Consider the following 19,738-nt stretch of genomic DNA (forward strand, 5'->3'; position numbering starts at 1 on the left):
CATTGCCCTTCCAGAGTTAGAACTGTGTTTGACACCATACTTTTGTGTGGCTTCTAGTTACTTGGTCAGTGAGTAATGTCTCCCCTAAAAGGGATCATATATTATTTTTTTAAAATTAGTTCATTAATTTCTTTTTAGTTTATGTTTAATTATGTTGTGTAACATTCAAATTTTCACCCCTCCCCTTCCTCTCCGCCTCTTCTCTCCCCTCTCCTCCCCCTCTGGCATGCAGTCCGATATAGACTCTACATATAAATTCACATTAAACATATTTTCACCTTAGTCATCTTGCAAAGAAGAATTAAAACCAATGGGATGAACTATGAGAAAGAAAAAGCAAAACAAAAAAGAGAGAGAGAAATAATAGTGTGCTTAGATCTGCATTCAGACTTTATAATTCCTTCTCTGGATGTGGATAGCATTTTCCTTCATGAGTCTTTTGGAGTTGTCTTAGAACCTTGCATTGCTGAGAAGAGCCCAGTCTATCAAAGTCAATCATTGTACAATATGGCTGTAACTGTATACAATGTTCTCCTTGTTCTGCTCGCCTCACTCAGCATCAGTTCATCTAAATCTTTCTAGGTTTTTCTGAAGTCTGCCTATTCATCATTTCTTATAGCACAATAGTATTCTATCACAATCATATGCCACAACTTGTTTAGCCATTCCCCAGTTGATGGGCATCTCCTGAATTTCCAATTCTTAGTCACCACAAAAAGAGCTGCTATAAATATTTTTGCACATGTGGGTCTTTTCCCTTTTGTATGATCTCTTTGGAATATAGCCCTAGAAGGTATTGCTAGGTCAAAGGGTATGCACATTTTTATAACCCTTTGGGTGTAGTTTTGAGACACATAATAAAGAAGAGATTCTCACAATTCACTATGTGATAGGGTTTGTAGGAATATAGGAAGAAAGCTTTAGATCTGGATGTGACCTTGCAGGTCATCTGGAGCTGAGGTCTAGACTAGAAATAGTCACTTACTATAACTGTAACTTACCCAAGGTAGTCAGCCACAGAGCCAGGATTCAAAACCAGTTCCTTCGACTCCAAATATAATTTTCTAAAACATATACCATGCTCCCTATCACTGATTAAGCTGCATAAAGATAGATGTGCCAGGAAGGATTAGAATGCATATAAGTTTCTAATATTTGTGAAGTTAAATGAGCTCTTCAAAAAAAAGTCTCCATGTTTCAGTATTACACTCTGTAAATTAATTTTGTCATGTTTTTCTATAGCAGTCCACAGGCAAGTAACTCATGGTTATTTATGAGACTTTTGTGCTTGTTATAATGATGTATGGCTCATTTTCTATACTTACAGAAAGGCAGGAATACAAAGATTGCCTCCATTTCTTGTTTCTATTCGCTTATAAATGTTTTTTAACTGACAATAAGAAAAGACATGTAGTCCTTTAACAAAGTGCGTATATATTGGCAGTGTCTGACTTGAGCCTAAATGCTTCCAAGGAAAGACTCCTGCTGAAATCATTGGGGAGTTTTCAGACACAAAGATTATGGGGTGAAGCCCCATACAGGGCTTCATATGGGGTAGCAAATACATGAGGGAGAAACTTCAGGTTACACATGCAGTCTGAGTTCTAGGCTTTCTTCAGGTAGGGTGTTTTGGGGCTTTTGTTCCCCTTAGTGGAAACAGTAGAATCCTTCTAATCCCAGGAAAGTCTTATGGTACGTGACAAACATGTAAGGATGAGGCCCTCCTGTCTGCCTTTGGGAGTAGGCTCTGTGTGTTCAAGACCCATTGATAAACATGAAGAGGGTAACCACAGAAATGCCTGCTGATAATACAGTGGGTGAAACAAACCAAGGCATTTTTGAACTGTGGTTCCAGTTCTCTCCATACATGAACAAACTAAAGGAAAGAGTTGCTTTTGTTTGTTCTTGGAAAAGACACTGGAGTGGTCTGCCATTTTCTTCTCCAGCTCATTTTATAGATGAGGAAACTAAGGCAAGATGGGTTAAGGGACTTGCTCAGAGTCACACAGCCAGTAAGTATCTGAGACCTGATTTGAACTCATGAGGATAAGCATGAGTCTTCCTGATTCCATGCCCAGTGGGCTATCCATTGTGCCACTTAGCTGCCCTCTTTATGTTAAGTGTATATCTATATGTAGAGTTCCTCCCTTCTGGTTCCTACTCCACCAGCAGGTATCACCTTTCCTTCCACCCTCAGTGTCTTCCAAGAACTCAAAATCATCACTTGGTCTCTTTATCGCCTCTATAACAGAAGTCTGACATTTGTTTTCTGCAATTGTCTATAACTATCTCTTTTTTTAAAGTAAAAATTTAAAAAAAGGGGCAGAAAATGCATTGATCTGGGAAGGAGGAAGAAAATCAGTATTTATTAAACACCTCCTATTGCTAGGCCCTGTGCTGAGCCCTTTATAAATATTATATCATTTGACCCTTATAATCACCCTCCCTTACACATCCTAGTTCTTTTTCCTTCCCTGGCATATCATCTCCTGCAATGATCTTATGGTCTACTTCAATTGAAGAATCTTTGTTTCCACAGGGCAATGTCTTTGAGATTTCCCTCGTCAAAGCGTTCAGTGTCCTGAGGTCCAAGGTCACTCTTGGAGATCTCTGTCACTGAGACTGAATTTGTCTTAGTAATTACCTTGGGCAGGAATATTTTGTAGTCCTTTCCCTAGGTGTCAGAATTGCTAGTTTTTTGAATTCTTCATATACTTATATATGTGTGTACATATCTACAAACATGGAAATTATTTTGGGTAAAGAACTGGTGTCAGAGTTAGGAAGAACATATACTGACTGTGTGACTAAGTCTCTGTTGGAGTAGGTGCACACCTGATTGGTAGAAGGAGCTTCCTCACTGGGAATCCCTCACTGGGAATTCCTCACTGGGAATTCCTCTCTCTCTCTCTCTCTCTCTCTCTCTCTCTCTCTCTCTCTCTCTCTCTCTCTCTCTCACACACACACACACACACACACACACACACACACACACACACATACATACAAACACACACACACACACAACACACACACATACAGACACACACACACACACAAACAAAAGAGCAGTTCCCTTCTCCACCCATCCAATTCTTTCAAGGATTACCTAGAATGTTTTGCATTTGGAATTGTAAACCCAAACAAGACAAATGTGTATTCCTCTCTTTCCTCTCCTCAGCAAATTCAGCCTCGGTGAATCCTTGTTTAGTCAAGTGATACACTTTCCACGTTAAATGCAAGAAGAGAGTCCTGTATATCTGGAGCTGTCTCTTCTATTCATGCTTGGAATTGCCAGTTGGCTGGCTTACTTTCCAATTGCATGGTTTGCTCCAGGGCATTCTCACCCCTAAACATTCGTCCATCAATTATGCAGTGCCTCCTCCCTCCACTAATACCTCTAGGGGTTAAGGCAATAGCAGTAGCAGTACTGGGGTTGCTAGGTGGTGTGGAGGAGAGAGTGCCAGGCCTGGAGTAAGGACAGCTCATCTTCCTGAGATCAAGCCTGGCCTCAGACACTTAATAGCTGTGTGACCTTGGGCCAGTCACTTAACCTTATTTGCCTCAGTTTCCTCATCTGTAAAATGAGCTGGAGAAAGAAATGGCAAGCCACTCCAGTATCTTCACCAAGAAAACCCAAAATGAGGTCACAGACACAGCAATGACTAAGCAGCAGCATCAGTGCTATTGGTGGATTTGACCATATGAGACTTATTTCACATATAAGGCTATCCTAGTAATTCTTTGAATCACCCATATAACATCATTGTTTTTAGAAAATGGGCCAGAACAAATAATTGTAGTTTCTCTAATTTTTATTATTTCAATATCATTGTCAATAGCAACACAGACAAGAGCAAAACAGGCTGGTTTAAACTAAGGATCACTTTTCATCTCATAGCAGGGGAATCTGTCCTGTTTGTTGAAAGTCTGGTGGAAATGAAAGGTTGTGATCTCACTAGCTCTGTTCAGTCAGTTTTTCCTGGTAACGGCTTGATCGCTAACATTTGCAATGAACTTTCATGATACTAAATTTAGTTTTCAAAATTTCAAAGTGGTATCCATCTAAACAGCATTATTATTCTTTTTAAGAAATAAATTTTATTGAAGAAGGTTTATTTTTGCAACACTCATTTCTGGATAAACCAACTCCTGCCCCATTCCTTACCACACAAATGAGCCCTCTCTTGTAAAGAAGAAAAACATTTCAGCAAGATGAACAAGCATTATGTCTGACAGTTTATGCTACATAGATCCCTACCTCTCTACTGAAAAGGGAGAATTTCTAATTGTTAGAGTTGGAAGGAACTTTAGGGGTCATTTAGCCCAATTTATTCATTTTATAGAGAGAGAAACTAAGGCTCAGAGAGGTGACTGACCTACTCAAACCATATAGTGAGTAGTTGGTGGAGTATGTGTTTGAACCCAGACACTATGCCTGTAATGCCCTCCCTCCTCACCTCTGCCTCTTGGAACCACTAGCTCTCCTCAAGGCTCAATTCAACTATGATTACCTCATTTACTCCTTTTCCAAATTACGGAATATTATTTATAATAATGATAATAATGGCTAGCATTTATGTAGAGCCTTATGATTTGTAAAGTACTTCACAAACACCTCATTTTATCCTCAGAGCAACTCTGAGTGCTGGAATTATTATGAGGAAACCAAGGCAGAGAGAGGTTAAGTGACTTTCCCAGGTTTACACAGATACTAAATATGTGAGACTGGATTTGAACTCAGGTCCTCCTGACTCTGGATCCAAAGCACTATCCCCTCTGTTACTTAATTGTCACTTCTATATAATTCTGTTATATTGTAAACATAGTGTATCCCTTTAGTAGAAGTCAGCTAGTTGAGGGCAAAGATTGCTTCTCTGTCCATCTTACTCATCCTCCTCCTGCCAGAACCTGGACTCTGTTCCTGGGACACAGAGCTTTGCCTCATCTGAACCAGAACCTGGTTTCCCTGCACCATAGGAGTAATCTATCTTTCTCTTCCCCTTTGGTAGTTTCACTTAATTGTTTTCCCCTGTTAATATGTAAGCTACACAAGGGCAGGGGCTATTTCCCTCTAGCTGTCCCAGCAGAACCTGGTCCCTGTCCTTGAGATACTGGGCCAGAACCAGGCCCTCCAAGCTGTATGTACCTCCTATACCTCTTTGTCTCTTGGTCAATACCCTTTTATATTTTCTTCCCCATTAGAATAGAAACCTCTTTGAGAGCTGGAATGGTCTTGTTTGTATTTGTATTTTCAATGCTTAGGAGAATGCGCAGCACATAGTAGGCACTTAATAAATGCTTTTTCATTCATCTATTCACTTTTGTGCTGACATCCAGCATGATGCCTGACACCTATTAAGTATGAAACCAATGTCTGAAGACTTGAGTTGAGCCCTTGAGAGAAGAGAATGTTAAGCTATATCACTTCTGTTACAAAATTAACCAAGGCAAGATGGAGGGGTAGAACAGGACTTCGTGGTTCACAGACTGGGTTTCTTTCTCCTTTTACATAGGAGGGATTGTGTTTTGTACTGGTCTCTTTAAATAGTCTTGGAAACAAGGTAATCATTATTAGTGGAAGAAAATGAGATTAACATTGTACTTGAGAGCCAAGAGGAAGCCAGTGAGAGTCAGAGAGTGGGAAAGTGCCCCAGAGGTCTATGAAATCTCACCGATATGGTTTTGGCAAAACCCAAACCAGCCTGGACTCTCCTGCTTGCAATAGGGTTTGTTAGTTTTTCCTGCCTCTGAGCTTGGAATCAATGAGGGTTCTCACAGCTGAGCTGATTGCTATGGTTACAGGCAATCTGTGTGTTACATCTCCTAGAAGCAGAAATGAGGGTAGTTTAAGGTAACCATGACTTCCTCTTACAGGGAAAACCTCCCTCTCTCCTTACTGCACCCTCTGGTTGCTGTTCCCACTGCAGACTAAAGATGTTAAGGGGTGATTGGGATTCATCCCTGCCCTCCGTGCAAAATCTTGACCCTGACTGATCCCACATGTCCATTTCATCTTCAGAAATCTAGTTAACTTTAGTCCCAGGTGTGTGGTGGCGGGGCTGGGAAGGTGTGCAGGTCTGGTCTAGACAAAGAAATCTGTGAGCCAGGCAAAAGTCTTATTTGTTATGATAAAGCATCTGGTGAACACTGGTATTGTCCTTGGCACATTGAAAGCAACTGAGTCCTAAATACTTCCGATGTTGTAATAGCTGCCTTTTGGCTTCCAGAAATACTACAATTGCCCTTCCCTTGGTCATTCTAGATTTTAGAAACTCCTTTTTTCAGCCTTTGCGGGGATTTGGGTCTTTCAGTGCTGGTGTTGAGGGGCTGATGCATATCCTGCCTAGATCAGTGAGGGAGAAAGCCTACTGTGTGGATTGATTCCAGGGTGGTATGGTGGAGAGAGCTGCTGGGTTTGGTAGTCCAAAGACCTGGGTTCAAAATCACTCTCTGCCTTTATTTCATGTGCTACATTGGGCTTGATCTCCTTTCTAAAATGAGAGGAGGGGAGAGAGATGATCTCCAAGATCCCTTAGAGCAAAACTTCTGGTGCTATTAAAAGGAGGCAGGGTGATTGTAAATGGAACATTCCCTAAAATTATATTTGTTTGAGATTTCCCTATAACTTTATTGGGGTGGAAGGATACCTCCAATTGGTGTAATTAAGAGAAGTGTTTCAAATATTAGGAGTTGATGATAAAATTTACTTTATAGAGCTCTGGACTTGGAGTCAGAAAGACCTGGGTTCTGATTCTAGGATGCATGAGATGTATAGATATATACATGTATAGATGTATAGATGTATGACTCTGGGTAACTCACCTTACCTTTATGACCCTCAATTTCATATGCAAATGAAGGAATTGAAACAGATGACTTCAAGGTTCTATGTAGCCATCTCTCTCTAAGCAATGATCTGAGTTGGAGGCTGGTAACTTCTTTTATTTTTTTATTCTGCATTTTATAGATTTCTTCCTAGACATTTGACCTTAATTCTGTCGGTTTTGTTTTGTCTCCTTTTACTCTTGTACATTCTCTTTGCCTTGTGATGAAGTGCTAGATTTGCACCTTTTTCAGATAGGATTATTGAGGTAGACCTCGGAGATCATACAGCTTTCACATACAGTGGATAAAGTGCATTAAACCTCAGATCAGGAAAACCTGAATTCAAATTCAGCTTCAGACACTTGGTGTCTGTGTAACCCTGGACAAATTATTTAACTTATCTAAATTTAATTTCCACATCTCTAAAGTGAGGCTAATAATATCACCTACCTCCCAGGGTTGTTGTAAGGATCAGATGAGATAGTATTTGTAAAGTGATTTGCAAATCTTAAAGCAATTTTTAAAGACTTGTCATTACTGATGAGGAAACAGACTTACCAAAGGGGAGCTTTTTGTTCAAAGTGGTCCTGGGATTTAAATCTGAGTATTTTTGTAAAGATAATCCTCATTCCACATTGGCTGTTCTAAATTAAATTAAATATGAAAAGGGAGAAGTCAATGTGAGCATTTGTTATGAAAGGGTTAATACTTAGGTTTGCCAGAAAATTATACTAAATGACAGGCACCTAGCTGCCTGCTTTGCTGCCTGTAAGGGAGGTTTTTTTTTTTCCTCCCGAGGTCTCAGATTCGATCTTAGGGCTGAGTTTGCTATGTCTTTTACAAGCCCTTTTAAGCCTAATTCTGTTGCTGTTCAGGAAGTAATCCAAGGACAGCTAAGGCATTGAGGTTTATTCTGGTCAGTACCATATCTGGCTTGAGATATAGTTACAGTTCTCATTGTTGGTTAGGGGAAGCATCAGACAGATAGTCTTAGAGCAAACTGTCATACTCCAGATGTTCAGAAGCTGGCTGATACTATCTGGAATCTCATGCTTTCTTTCTGCCTTTGGAAAGTCTCATATTTTAGAAGCAGGAGACTTTTTACATGTCTAGAAGAATGTCAGATGTGAGACTATACACAGGGTTTATAGTCCTCACACCTGGACTTTCCCTTTGCTAGAGCTAGGCAGGTTTGGATATTGTGGAGAAATAATTCAAACATAACGTTGGTGTTTTTTTTTGCTGATTGTTATAGCATGTGAGTTTCACTTTCCAAGGCAACCCAATGTAGTAAAGGGAGGACTGGCCTGGGGGAAAAGGGAGACCTAGAGTTGAATTCTGCCACTGATACAAGTTGTGGGACCTTAGACTCAGTTTCCCTTCTGTAAAAGAGGAATACTTAACTCAGGACCTGTTGTGAGGCTTAGAGGGAAAACATGCCTATAAAGAATTTTGTGAATATGAAAGTACTGTGGAAATATCAATTGTTATTACTATTATTATTTTCTGTCAAGTTGTCTACAGATGCCATATTTTTTTTTTAAAGAAATGCTTTTTGATGTATTTTTGTAGAGATGCAGAATAATATTGTATGCAATGAGCAGACTGTTTTCTTTTATTCCTTCTTTCTTTCAGACATTGTTTGGGTCAGCAATAACCTCTGCCACTTAACACCTGGATGTCCTGGGGCAAGTTACTGAATATCCCTGGGTCTTAAATCCATCATGGGTAAGAATGGAGATAAGGGAGGCAGTGTGGTACAATGGAAAGAGAACTAGCTGTGGAATCAAAAGAGTTGGACTCAAATTCCGCCTCAGATATTACCTATGAGAACTTTGGCAATCTTCCTGAACATAAAGAATATGGGGATTGATCTGAGGTCCCTTTACATATCAGTCAGTCACTACACATTTATTAAATGCCTGCTATGTGGCAGGCACAGTGCTAGGCTCTGGTGATACATAGAAAGGCAACAGATGGCCCCTTACCTTAGGGACCTCACAATCTAATCTCTTCTCAAGATGTAATAATCAGCACTGATTTCATTACAACTGGCCCTGTCAGTTAGAAAATGAAATATTTGCCACAGAATAGAAAGGGAGAAATCCTCAGAATATGGCTACTTAAGACTATAGAGTATACTTATTTAAAATATCTTTTAACAGTAATAGTAAGTAGCAAACTTCAAAGAGTTAGACCAAGCTCAGGATTCAGTCAAAAATTGAAAAGAACATGATAATCCATTCCAAGAAAGGGCACAGGGATATCATTACAGTATGATAAACACTAAATATGCACTATGTGCAGGTAATGGTAATAGGTTGAGGAAATAAAAAGTTTAGATCACATACCCAGGCAGTTTCCTATCCAGTAAGGGGAATAAGACACCTAAAGCAGTAGCTCTACTACAAAAACATTAAATGATAAATGCATTAGACAGGTGCAAAACAAAGTATTATGTGACAGAGACAGAGACACAAACAAGGACGGATGATTTGGGCTTTGCCTCAGTGATGGAAAAACAAACAGAAAAACCAAAACTTTAAAGGTTGGTGAAAGCATTGTCCTAGTGATACATTTGTCCCTTTCTTTTCCTATAAGAATCAAGATGGGGAGGTGGAGCCAAGACGGTGGAGTAGAAGGATGCACCACTAGAAGCTCTCCTCCCACAACCCATAAAATACTTGTAAAAAATGACTCTAAACAAATTCTAGAGCAGCAGAAGCCACAAAATGACAGAGTGAAAGAAATTTCCCGCCCAAGGCAGCCTGGAAGGATGACAGGAGAGGTCTATCATGCTAGGTGCAGAGTGGAGCACAGCAGAGCACCACGGCAAGTACAGGATTGGAGTGGACTTCAAGGTTCCACTGACAGCAGCTGTGGGTCCCAGATTCCACAAATCACAAACTCCAAAGACAGCTTCAAAGGTCAGTGAGAAAGCTCTTTCACTTGGCTAAGAAGGGAACACAGTGGTCTAGCCCTGGCCCCAGGCAGCTGCAGCTTCCGTTGTTGGAGCCTTGGCCTAAAGCCCCTAGGGGAATTGAGCAGCTGATCTGGATCTCAGGCCTGAGAGGTGGCCCTGGGGTGAGGAGGAGTGTTGGCATGGTGGAGCTGGTGGAGGCTCTAGAGAGGGAATCCTGCTCAAAGACCAGAGCACAGGCCAAGAGAGGAATAAACTCCTCTCTCTTGATTGTGCCACCTTGGAGGAACTGAGAACTTACAAGTGCACAGAGTATACCCTCCCCTTGACAAAGAACTCAAAAGTCAAGTAACTGGTTGGGAAAATGCCTAAAAAAGGGAAAAAAGAATGAGACAATAGAAAGTTACTTTCTTGGTAAGGAGGTATTTTCTTCCATACTTTTGGATGAGGAGGAACAATTTATATCTTCAAAGGAAGACCTAAAAGTCAAGTCTTCTGCATCCAAAACCTCCAAAATAAATATGCAATGGTCTCAGGCCTAAGCTCAGGAAGAGCTTAGGATTTTGAAAATCAAAGTAAGAGAAGTAGAGGAAAAATTGGGAAGAGAAATGAGAGCAATGCAAGAATATCATGAAAAGCAAGTCAACAGCTTGCTTAAGGAGACCCCAAAAAATGCTGAAGAAATGAACACCTTTAAAAATAAGCCAATTCAAATGGCAAAAGAAACCCAAGAAGCCAATGAGGAGAAGAATGCTTTAAAGAGCAGAATTAATGAAAAGGAAAAGGAGGTTGAAAAGGTCACTGAAGAAAATAGTTCTTTAAAAATTAGAATGGAGCAGATGGAAGCTAGTGACTTTATGAGAAACCAAGAAATCACAAAACAAAAGCAAAAGAATGAAAAAATAGAAGATAATGTGAAATATCTCATTGTAAAAACAACTGATCTGGCAAATAGATACAGGAGAGACAATTTAAAAATTATTGGACTACCTGAAAGTCATGATAAAAAAAAAAGAGCCTAGACATCATCTTCCATGAAATTATCAAGGAAAACTGTGCTGATATTCTGGAACCAGAGGGTAAAATAAATATTGATGGAATTCAGCAATCACCTCCTGAAAGAGATCTGAAAAGAAAAACTCCTAGAAATATTGCAGCCAAATTCCAGAGTTCCCAGGTCAAGGAGAAAATATTGCAAGCAGTCAGAAAGAAACAATTCGAGTATTGTGGAAATACAATAAGGATGATACAGGGTCTAGAAGCTTCTACATTAAAGGATGGAAGAGCTTGGAGTATGATATTCAAGAAGTCAAAGGAACTAGGACTAAAACCAAGAATCATCTACCCAGCAAAACTGAGTATAATACTTAAAGGGGAAAAATGGTCATTCAATGAAATAGAAGACTTTCAATCATTCTTGATGAAAATACCATAGCTGAATTGAAAATTTGACTTTCAAGCATAAGAATCAAGAGAAGCATGAAAAGGTAAACAGAAAAGAGAAATCATAAGGGACTTACTAAAGATGAACTGTTTATGTTCCTACATGGAAAGATAGTATTTGTAACTCTTGAAATTTTTCTTAGTATTTGGGTAGTTAGAGGAATTCTACACACACACAGACACACACAGACACACACAGACACACAGACACACACACACACACACACACACACACACATATATATATATATATATATATACATATATACTGAAGGCACAAGGTGAGTTAAATAGGAAGGGATGATATCTAAATAAATAAAATTAAGGGAGAGAGGAATATATTGGGAGGAGAAAGGGAGAAATGGAATGGTGCAAATTATCTCTCATAAAAAAGGCAAGAGAAAGCTTTTTCAATGGAGGGGAAAAGGAGAAGGTGAGAGGGAAAAAGTGAAGCTTACTCTTATCACATTTGGCTTGAGGGAACAACATGCACACTCACTTTGGTATGAAAATCTATCTTACATTAAAGAAAAGTAGGGGAGAAGGGGATAAGTGGAGTGTGGGGGGATGATAGAAGAGAGGGCAAATGAGAGGAGGGAGTAATTAGAAGTAAACACTTTTGGAGAGGGATAAAGTCAAAAGAGATAATAGAATAAATGGGGGGAAGCAGATTAGGATAGAGAGAAATATAGTTGCTATTCCATAACATGACTATTATGGAAATCTTTAGCAAAACTATACATATATAGCCTATATTGAATTGCTTGCCTTTTCAGTGGGAATGGGTGGGGAGGGAGGAGGGGAGAGAAGTTAGAACTCAAAGTTTTAGGAAGGAATGTTGAGAATTGTTTTTGCATGTAACTGGAAAATAAGAAATACAGATTATGGATTATAGAAATCTATCTTGCCCTACAAGAAAAGAGAGAAGATGGGAATAAGGGGAAGGAGGGGTGTGATAGAAGGGATGGTAGATTGGGGAAAGGGGCAATCAGAATGCATGGTGTTTTGGAGTGGAAGGAGTGGAGAGATGGGGAGGTAATTTGAAACTCAAAATCTCATGGAAATGAATGTTGAAAACTAAAAATAAATAAATAAATTGGAAAATAAAAGAGATCATGAAAAAAAGGAATTAAGCAGAAACTCCTGGTAATGGGTGGGAAAGATCTGTAATCACATTAACAATACAAATACATATAATGTTTCTAGGTAAAGAAACTCTTATATGTATTTGTATTGTTAATGTGATTACAGATCTTTCCCATCCATTACCAGGCCTGCCCATTAAGGGGATTTGATTAGGGAAGATTTATAGGACTGCCCACATCTTTTGTTAATGAGGCTCTGGTTATGCCCTCTGGCTCTAAAAAGGTATGAATACTCTGAAGATGAGGTTTTACTTTGGGGCTTACATTTTGATAACAAGGCTTGAATGTCAGACGAGGATTCTGGGAAGCCACTAAGGAACTCCCCAGCTTTGAGAACTCAGATGTTGTGCTTTCCTCTCTGCTAAGTCACACAGCTGGAGTCCAATTGTCTGTTGAATTCAGGCAGAGAAAGCCATGTCTGTTGATCTTTTGATTTCTCTGTATTTTCTTTGTAATTCAGGGTGCTGATTCACTGAACTAAATGAATGATATATGTACTTGGTTAAAGGAATGATACATGTGCTTGATTAAAGTTATTGTTAATGTTAAAAAAAATAGAATCAGGATGATCCTTCCTCTACTTCCTCCTCTCCTATCCCTGCACTGAGGAGATATTGTGGTGTTCCAGATCCCTTGTAAGTTTACTCCACCCAGCTGACACCTTATGTAGAAATTACTAGTTAAAACTCTGTTTTAGATCTGTGGGAAAAAGTTATTACCAGTTGGGAAGGTCCAGTGGATGAGGCAGCTTTAGAGCTTTAAAAGATAGGTAGAAATGTAAGTGAAAGAGAAAATTTAAGGAAGAGAGAGCTGAATTCCAGGCAAAGGGAACTATTCAATCAGAGCATACACGTGTGTTCTTGTGGTCAAGGGTTGTTTAGTTTGAATCATGGAGAGAAGTGCTATGGAATGCAGCTGGAATGATAGGTTATAGAGGACATTGAAATTTACTTAGGGAATAGAGAACCATGGAAGATTTTTAAGTAGAGGAATTAAATGAGTAGATTTTAAGAAATATTGATCTGGAAGTGGCATGAAGGATTACATTAGAGGTAAGAACAGAACAGAGTTAGGAAAACCAGAAAGAAGGCTAGTGCAATGATCCAGATAGATAATAATGAGATATGGAACCAAAATGGTCTTTTTTGGGATCATCATATACTAGAGTTTTCCTTAATATCCTCAAAATTATGCCAACTCTAACAATAAATTCCTTGTGTACTTAATCTAGTTTTGCTGTTTTTCCCATCTTTGTTTTATTTATGATTATTTCTACTTTCTCATGTAACACATTTGGGACAATGTCTTTTAGAGTCTAAATGTCATGGTTCTTCTGCAGTTGATGGAGAAAATATTTTGTCATAGAAATTATTACAGATCTTTTCCATTTTTTTATCAGTTCATTGTCTGCTTTCCAGTTTCATCATTAGATACCCTCAGGATAATTTGACTCAGTTGATTCTCCTGCCAAACTTTCCTTAAACTTGAGTTCCCTCTCCAATTTCCTGCTGTTTTATAATAATAGCTAACATTTATATAGTACATATTATGCACCAGACATAGGACTAAACACTTTACAATCATAATCTCATTTGTTCTTCACAACAACCCTGGGAGGTATGTGCTATTTTTATCTCCGTTTTACCAGTAAAGAAACTAAGGCAAAAGTGGTTCAGGGGTTCTAGGTACCTAGAGTCACACAACTAGTAAGTTTCTGAGGGAAGATTTTAACTCAAGTCTTCCTGATTCTATCCTGTGCTCTATCCACTGTGCCACTTAGATATAAGAAAATAATCTTCACAAACTTTTACCATCTGTAAGGTTAAAACAAATAATGTCCTTTATTTTAAATTGTATTCATTTCTAGACATAACACTCCCTTTCCCCTTCCCATTGGGTCATTACTTGTAACAAAGGTTAAAAAAGAAAAGAAAGGACAAGCAGTTTAGCAAAACCAATGAACATATTTATCATATCTGACAGTGTATGCAGTATTAGGCATCCTTAGTCTTCCACCTCTTTAATGAAGGGAGAGAAGTACCTTTTCTCAACTCTTCTTTAGGTCCAAGATGGGTTATTATAAATATACAAAATTTGAAAGGTGGTAATATTTTATTTTTCTTTTGTATTCCTCATCATCTAGTGAAGTCCTTTGAATATTGTAATAGACTCTTAATAAATGTTTTTGGAATTAATGGTGAGTGCATTCATTTGGGGATCTAGAATTGGAAGTGGTCTTAGTCCAACCCCCTCATTTTACATATATACTGAGGACCAGAGAGATTCAATGACTTGGCCTAAATTTACATTCTAACTAATGTTATGCCCTCTTCACTTTGCCAAATCACCAAAGGTTAGTGGTGGGCATGAGCTAGCCATGACATTAGTGAATAAGCATTTAAGTGCTTACTATATGTCAGGCACTTTGCTAAGCACTGGGTATGCAAAGAAAGGCAAAAATAGTCCCTCCCCTGAAGGAACCCACATCCTAATAGGAAAGATAACCTTTAAATAACTAGGAATATACCAGATATTTACTGAGTAGATAGAAGGTACTGAATGTATAAACAATGAAGAATTGGACAGGGAAACAATATAAAGGGTATCTTAACAGAGACATAAAGGCAAAAGGAAGTGAGCTAGTCATTCAATAAGAACAAGTGATAACTGATGGACATCTTGCCTGTTGCATAGGCCTCCACGAAATGTCAAGGGATCCTGTGCTTGGCATATAATAGCCAATATAATTGCTGATTGACAAAATGATTGATCTAGAACGAGAATGGGAAACCTGAGAGCTCGAGGTCACATATGGCCCTCTAGGTCCTCAGGTGTAGTTCCTTGACTGAATCCAAACTTCACAGTCAAAGGGCTGTGCTTGAGGATCTAGAGGGCCACATGTGACTTCTATAGCACAGGTTCCTCACTCCTGATCTAGAGAAAAATCCTCAGCAAGTTGAATGGATTCCTTCTGGAGGATTTATAGGAAGTCTTGACCAAGAGCCACATGAGAGGAGAAGGTGTGGATGAGTTGTGATCAGCATTGTCGGGGGAGTCTGCATTAATGAGATTACAACTTCTTCAAATTAGACTTCTCCAAACTCATGGGCAGATATCTAATCTTCAGGAGGGGGATTTAAAGGATTTAGTTTTGTTAGGACTTCTAAATCTTACAGCTGTCCTGTTAGGACTACATAACCAGAAAGGAATTGATATTGACTCAGTCTCAGAGGAACATTATAAAGATGTTTGGATTTTTGTGGGAAATTGAATTGCTTGGAAGTTTTGTGGAAACTGTTACAGGGAAAACATGATAATTAAGAGTCAGCGTGAGTTCAAAGACCTCAGTTTCCTCCTTTGCAAAATGAGAGGATTGGACTTGACCAGTTGGATCCTTTCCATTTCTAAATCTATAATAATAATAAACTTGGTGGTGTCATCATGTGCTTAGCCAAATGCAGTGTCTCAATTTGCTCATGCACTGTCCATCAACAGTGTGCTTGGCTATACTTTGTAATAAAGTTATAGATCAAAAGTTCATAACCTAGGTTAACTTAACCTGAACTTAATTTTAAAAAAAATTCTGATAGTTGTATTTTGATAGAACTTGTTTCCTTGTAATCCTATATTTTTATTTTATGCACTTAAAAACAATTTTCTTTTAAGAAGGAGTCTGTAAGGCTTCATCAGACTGCCAGTGGGGTCTATGCCTCCAAAAGGTTAAGAAATATGTGATAGAGGAATGCCTACCAAAGTGGGCTTCTTGTCTGCCTTCTTGTTATTTCAGAATCTATTTTAAAATCTAAACCAGAAATAGATTGTCATGTTTTCATTACTTCACTGCTCAAGAAGAGGGGGTACTTAGTTACCTTCCCTGAATATCCAATTCTTTCCAAAACTTTGACAAATAAACTGAGGGAGATTATGGGTTTGGTGTGTTCTCTGGTCAACCAGCTGCATCCTCAAAAGTTCCTTTTAAATATTCTGTTTTTCTCCAGAGGCTTTATTTTTGTCTTGCAACTTTGAAAGTGTGGACATTGGCTAGCTTTCCTGAGATTCGGGGTAGGTAGCTGAGAAATTCCCAAATAGGCAGGCCTGAGAAGCAGTCTGAGCTGTTCTGTTTGTTTCTTAGCTTGATTGGTCTAATGTTTCCACCAAACTCCACCCTACGTGGCTCCCCACTTCTCCTCAGCCCTCCACTTTACAGGGTATTATTGTCCAAAGTCACTTCTCCCCATTCCCCAAAATTTCCAGAAATGTAACAAAAACATCTATACTAAACTAGCCATTGGCAGGATCACTTTGCTGTGCTCCCAAATCTTTTTTTCTTCTTCTTCTTATTTTTGCTACTATTATTATTATGCTTCACATTTCTCTGATGCCACTTACAAAAATATATCTCTTTTAGTCAATTGACAAACATTTTAAAAGTGCTTGCTGAATGCCAGGCACTGTGGAATGCTACAAATACAAAATAAAGGCAAAGGCCTTATCCTCCAGGAGCTTAGATTCTAATGGGCGAACAATAAATAAATCAGTGCAGACAAGATAAGTAGATAGAAGGTAATTTTTGAGCAGCTGTGTGTGCGTGTGTGTGGGGGGGTGGGAGGGGCGGGGTGGTGGGGAGGACCAGGAAAGACTTCCTGTAGACGCTGAAGTTGGATGGAAAATGGAAGTTTTTACACTGGCTAGTTCGCATCTGACGATGGAGTTTTCAACTGTAGAGTACAGCCTTATTTTGCTCTTAGTCAGTTTCAAGAGAGCAAAATGGAAAACCCATCCAAGGTCTTTCAAAGAGATAGTAAGACATGGTGGAAGGAACTCTGAAGGAGGAATCAAGGGTCCTGGCTTTTGTTCCTGGTTTGGCCAATTTCTGCCTTTTAGACCTTGGAAATGGGAGTAGGGGCCTAAACTGGTTGAGCCTCAGTTCTTATGTGTAAAAGGAAAATTTTGCATTGGATTGTCTCCAGAGTTTCTTTCAGGACTAACGTATTAGTATTTAGAATCATTCAAAGGACTCTACTATCGTTTTTACACCTCCTCCCAACCTCTCACCCCCTAAGCTATCTTTCTATTAGCTGAAAGAAGCATGCATTTATGAGAGAAACATTTTAATTCTGTTTAATTAAAGGTGTCATAATGGAGAAGGGCTATTTCCTACTTCATATTTCATTTTGAAAACAGATTTTAACTGAGCTGTAGGGAAGAACATTGTGCCAATACTTTTATATGTTTGCAATCATCTGGAACAAATTCTCTCCCACCTTCGATTGCTCACAATTCATGGAGTGGCCCGGACTCTCTTGATTGTTCTGTATAGCAAATATGTTTACTTAACATGGCCCACGTATGCATTCTTCTTGTCCTCAGAGCCATGGAACTCCACTGCTGAAATGTAGTTACAACCAAAGAAGATACAGTGAAAAATGCAGCTCTTTAGCAAAAGATTATTACAATGCCGCTGGGGGAAGGGTGGGGAAGAGAACTTTTGTTATTCAGTCATTTCAGTTGTGTCCAACTTTTTGTGACCCAATTTGGGGTTTTCTTGGCAAAGATACTGGAGTGGTTTGCCATTTCCTTCTCCAGCTCATTTTACAGATGAGAAAACTGAGGCAAACAGGGTAAAGTGACTTGTCCGGGGTCACACAGCTATTAAGTGTTTGAGGCTGGATTTGAACTCAAGAAGATGAGTCTTCCTGATTCTAAATCCCAGTGCTCTATCCACTGTGCCACCTTAAGCATTTATATAACCTCTACAAAGTGCCAGGCAGAGTGCTAAGTGCTTTCCTTTACAATCATTATCTCATTTGTTCTTCACAATGGTCCTAAGAGGAGGGTGCTGTTAATATCCCCCATTTTACACTTGAGGAAAATGAGGCAGAGGTGAATTGACTTGCTCAGGATCATGCAGCTTCTAAGTGGCTGAGGCACAGTCTGAACTCAGGTCTTCTTTACTCTGGGACCTGTACCCTATCCATTGTGCCACCCAGCTGACTCTCTCTCAATACAACACTTCAGAATCAAATAAAAGATCTTAAGTAAAGTAATAAATACTATTGAAGAACCCTGGGGATACATGCTCATGCAGGCATTGATAGTAATTCACTTTTACGTTTGTCATTCAGTTATATCCAATTTAACACATTTATTCAGTCCCTACTCTGTGCAAGGCACTGTGTTCTCCCCTGGAAATATAAAGACCAAAACAAAATAGCCCCTGCCCTCCAGGAGCTTACATTGAGAGAGGGGGCAGCAATATAACACTGCATACAGCAGGAAATGTTTCTTTGTCAAAGCTCCAGTATTACGCTTTTATACAAACTTGTATTTTAATTATAAAATTATATATGACATGATATAATATACTTATGTTAATTATATGTTATATAATTCTATATTAATTATAAAATTAATTATTATTTCCTGACAACTGGGAGTGGTGTGGTGATGGTAAACAGCATGAGGAAAAGCCTGATGTATGAGGGCATCCTCAAGCTGGGCTTTGAAGGAAATCAGAGAATCACTAACGTGGAAGTAAGGAGAGATGATATTTCAGACAAAGATATGGAGGTGGGAAATCATCAGTCTTCACTCATTTAGATTATTTTTAGGGAAGTCAGAGTAGATTTTGTGAAAAGCCTATGAGAGCATGCCTTAAAATTTAATGTCAGTTTTACTATTTTCAAATAATAGCTAAAGGAAGAGTTGTTCCATAGCATGGCACATCAGCCCTTGGTAAGGTTTTCATTTTAGAACATAGTTAAGCAAGGCCTAACCTCAACACAAGAACCATCAACTCTTTCATCTTTCACAATGCTTCCCTCTGTCCCCACTCTTAGCTTCCATTCTGCTAACTTGGTTCTATAGAAGAGACTGAAATAAAAATGCTCTGGAATCTGACAGAGTGCTTTCCTAATAAACCATTCCCCATTTTAATGGCTTGGTCACTTAGTTAGACTATCTAGATTCAGAGTTGCATTCTTCTATAACTTCTTGGATTCTTCTCATTTTGTGGTTTTAGTTCCATCTCCTAACCAGTTTCCCATTTTTTGTTACAAGATGTCATGTGATCATCTCAGGACTTACTGATATTCTCCCTTTCATTTCCTTTCATCTGATGCTGTTGTAAGAGATTGTCTCCAATTCAAAGCTTGAGTCTTTTCAAGAGAATACTCAAGGGATATAAGATAGTTGCTTCAACTGCTTCAAAGGCTGTTCTGAGGAAAAGACTTTCTGTGCTAGTCCCCCAGGATAGAAGAAGGCATGGAGGGATGGAAGTAGCAGAGGGGTAGATTTCAGTTCTGTGTGAGGAAAAACCTTGGAATCATCAGGGCTGTCCAAAAGAGGATGGGTGGATTGCTTAGTGGGGAGGGATCTTCTCATCAATGGAAGTTTTCCATTC

The 19,738-nt window shown here is 39.0% G+C and overlaps 1 long non-coding RNA gene across 1 annotated transcript in view; it reads left to right on the forward strand.

The window, feature by feature from the left end:
- The first annotated feature begins 8,463 nt into the window (after positions 1-8,463).
- The window catches only part of LOC140510663 (uncharacterized), a 41,278-nt gene continuing 30,003 nt past the window's right edge, over positions 8,464-19,738 (forward strand). Inside the window, exon 1 of the long non-coding RNA XR_011969326.1 lies at positions 8,464-8,556. This is a non-coding gene — a long non-coding RNA (uncharacterized lncRNA). The remainder of the gene's footprint in view (positions 8,557-19,738) is intronic.

Source organism: Notamacropus eugenii, chromosome 6 (assembly GCF_028372415.1).
Source record: "Notamacropus eugenii isolate mMacEug1 chromosome 6, mMacEug1.pri_v2, whole genome shotgun sequence".
NCBI lineage: Eukaryota > Metazoa > Chordata > Mammalia > Diprotodontia > Macropodidae > Notamacropus > Notamacropus eugenii.